We start from the raw sequence: 3,469 nt of genomic DNA, 5'->3' as shown, positions 1-3,469 counted from the left end.
GTGTCCTCCTCTCTCCCGGGAGGGGCTGGGGGCTCGGTCCCGGGTCCGAGGGGGCCGCTGTGGCTCCACAGGGGGCAGGTGACTCAGGTTTGGTCAATCAGACGTCAGGTCCTCCCCCCGCCCCTCCCCCCACCTCTGGTGGGTTCAGGGGTGAATGTTTCCAAGTGGGTTCAGTGATGTCCGGATCCAGGACTTCAGCGGGGTGCCCTCGGACAGGAAGTGATCTTTCTACTGGACTTAAGAGTTCCGAAGAGGGAAGTGCCCCAACGGCTACCAGCAGAGAGAACTTGGCCTGAGAGAGAAGCAGAGCTTCTCTATCCTGGTGACACTGTTTGAGCACCTGGATCCAGCCATGCCTGAAGCTGGTCTGCCTAGACTTTCCCAGGAGCCACCTTCTTTCCGAAACCGAGTGAGTCAGAGTCAGGCTTTCAGGCACTCACGTTAAGAGAGCTGGCTGGCGGGAGGAAAGAGAAAACAGAGAAGAGAAAGGTGGAGAGTGGCTGGGAGAAGGGACCCGGGCGGGGCGCGGGGGCGAAGGATGCTGGACGAATCGGGATCAGTGCGGTGCCACCTCCGCTCCCTCCCGTCCTCGGAAAGGTCTACGTGCTCACAACTCTGCTGGGAGCAGGGACCGTCTTGTGGGGTGTGAAGACCTGAGTCTCTGTCTGTCTGAGACGCGGGGGTGTGAGCGGCCTGGGAAGCGGGAGCCCGGAGCCGGACGGGGCCGCGACGGCGCAGGTCCCCCCTCCTGGCAGACTGGGCGGGTCGGCTGAGCCCCTGGGTCCTGTCTCGCTCCCGGAGGCCTGAAGACCCCTTTGAGTCCGTACGATCTGGGACCGACTCCCACCGCTGTGAAAACAGTTCTTCCCCCGGGGTCCCCTGCACACAGCACCTCTGCACCCTAACAGGTGTTCGGGCCCCAGGGGAGCCTCGAGAGCAGCAGACACGTCCCCGCCCTTCCTGGGCACCCGACGCACCCCCGTCCCCCACGGAAGGTGCGTACGAAACGTGGAACTAAGAAGTGAGCACCCTCGGTTGCTTACATATTTACTGTCCGTTCTCTTGGGTTCCCGTCAGGAGGGTGAATTCGTTCAGGTGCTGAGGGTCCCCCACGTACCAGCAGGTGCAGAACTGGGTGAAAAGTCTCCGTTTAAGAGGGGACGGAGCCAAGGTCAAAAACGGGGAGGAGCCTGCGTGGGGAGCGGGAGACAGACCCGAAATGCCCAGACGAGTCAGAACGGCCAGGACTGGGTGTTTGTTTCATGGTGTGTGTGTGTGTGTCTCTGTGTGTCTGTGTGTGTGTTTTATGTTGTCGTTTTAGAGGGGGAGGGGAAGCACAAGCAGTAGAGGGAGAGAAAGTGAACTTTTTTTTTGAGACAGAGAGAGAACTCGAGCAGGGGAGGTGCAGGGGGAGAGCAGCTCAGAGCCTGACGTGGGGCTCGACCTCACAACCCTGAGATCATGACCTGAGCTGAAATCAAGAGTCAGACGCTTCAGCGGCTGAGCCACCCGGCGCCCCAGGGCTGGGGTCCTAACGCCCCAGGGGCTGAGGCACCGAAGACCTCGCCAGGCCAGCTCCTCCTCCGAGGCTCCTGCGCGCAGCCGGGTGCCAGCCAGGGGCCGGCTCACCCGTGACCCGAGGCGACAGGACCCCCACTTGCTGGCTTGGGCGCTGTCCCCATATACGACTCAGCAGTGACGAAGCTTCAAGCTGAGAACTGAAGGTCAAGTCGGCCGAGTCAGGCCGTGGAGGAGGCGGATGGGGGGCCGGTGGGGGGGCCCCGCAGCCCTGGGGATGGGGCTTCTCCAGGACCATGGCTTCTGCCGAAGACGGGCTCGCCGCTGGCCGCCCCCAGGCACCCGGAGTGCTTGTCATCACCGCAGAGGAGCGGGGGAGCGACGAAGGTCGCGACAGGGTCCACAACACGGGGACTGAGCGGCACGAAAGAGGGTGTGCGGGCTTGAGGAAGAAGTAGATGGGAGTCCGGGCAACCGAGGCACCATTTTAGGGCGACGGCAGAGCGGGGAAGGGACGCTGGCCCGCTGCTGGGGAGGTCACCAGGGCCCCGGGACGGCCTGGGTCTGGTTAGAGGCCACCCCAGGGCTCTGCTTCCTCGTTGGAAAAACAGCGGCTCAGATACCAACCTCCGAGGTTACGAGAAGGTCAGAGCGCGTCANGTGTCGCCAGCCTGGCCTGGGGTGTGGCCGGGGCTGCTGGGGGCCGCTTCCTCTCTGGCCTTGGTTCTCACCCAGCAAGTGCAGGTAAAATCACCCCTGCCTCTCAGGCCGTCGAGCGGCTCACCGGCCCCACGCCCGGCNCCTTTCCCTTCTTCAAAGAAGGAGAGCTTTGGGGCAAGTCGGCCCACAAACTCTGATCACAGAAAACGGGCCGAGGGGGTCTGCCCCCCGGGGCTGGGCATGGCTCTGGGGGCATGTTTATGGGGGCAGGAAGACGGGCGACAGGCCACCTCCGCGTCACCGTGACCCTCACAGTGTTGCTCTTTCTCGGGTCCTCGGTTTCTCATTCCCCGGGCGTCTCCTTGGGGCCTGTGCAATATCTGCACCTCTTTTTTCTCTCACCAAGAGAACCTAGTTTCGTTTGGGGCAGGAGTGTGACCAGACTCTCCTGTAGACAGGAGTGACCATGTGACACGGTTCTGGCCCAGGAGATGGAGGGGCACGTTCCGCTGGGGAAGGGGTTAGTCTCCCTGGATACAAAGGCAAAGCTCGTTTGAAGAAAATCCTCCCCACCCTCAGCAGCGCCCATCCTTCTTCCAATGCCTGGAAGGCAGACGTGAGGCCTGGCGGTGCGGCAGCCATATTGTGACTGTGAGTCCACAAAAAAAGGTGCAGTGGAAAGAAGGGAGGGAGGGAGGAAGGAAGGAAGGAAGAAAGAGAAAGAAAGAAAGAATGACTACAGGGGGTAGGGGCAGGCTGACCTCACTTTTCCACTTTCTGGCTGTGTGGCCTTGGGCATGTTACTTCACTTCTCAGAGCCTCACTTCCCACCATCAGTAAAATGGGGATGAAACCTCTACCTTGGCCCAGTGCTTGTGAGGGTTACGTGGTGCCATGGAGACAAACCCACCTTCCAGTGTAAAGGGCCCCCCAACATCCGCAGCGGGGCCTGTGGTCAGGCCGTGGGAGACAGTTCCGTTCGGGTAAAACAAAGAAGAGACCCTTCGTTTCTCCCCTTGGAGAAAGTTCCAAGGCTGGACACGGGCCCCAAGCCCGGCCCTCGGGCCCGTCAGCTATGCAAACAGGAAGTGACTGTCCAAACATGAGGGGCTGCACGGGGCTGGCCCAGAGTGTCCCTGGGGAGAGGACGTGTGTCTCCTCATCCCCCAGCTGGGAGCCCCTCAGAAGTCAAGGGGGAGGCCCCTCCTCCAGGGGCGAGGTTCAGAGCCTCCGTCTGGTTGCCTTGCCCACGGGCTAGGCCAGACCACCTTCCTCTCTGGCCCTCCCGGCT

At 61.9% G+C, this 3,469-nt stretch overlaps 1 long non-coding RNA gene across 1 annotated transcript in view; it reads left to right on the top strand.

Annotated features, from left to right (window-relative positions):
• The first annotated feature begins 160 nt into the window (after window positions 1-160).
• The window catches only part of LOC144233807 (uncharacterized), a 5,363-nt gene continuing 2,054 nt past the window's right edge, over window positions 161-3,469 (top strand). The window contains exons 1-2 of the long non-coding RNA XR_013335763.1: window positions 161-409; window positions 909-995. This is a non-coding gene — a long non-coding RNA (uncharacterized LOC144233807). The remainder of the gene's footprint in view (window positions 410-908; window positions 996-3,469) is intronic.

Source organism: Crocuta crocuta, unplaced genomic scaffold, assembly GCF_008692635.1.
Source record: "Crocuta crocuta isolate KB4526 unplaced genomic scaffold, BGI_CrCroc_1.0 scaffold296, whole genome shotgun sequence".
Classification (NCBI taxonomy): Eukaryota; Metazoa; Chordata; class Mammalia; order Carnivora; family Hyaenidae; genus Crocuta; species Crocuta crocuta.
The sequence above is the reverse complement of the archived record's forward strand: the minus strand, read 5'-3'. Positions and strand labels throughout refer to the sequence as shown.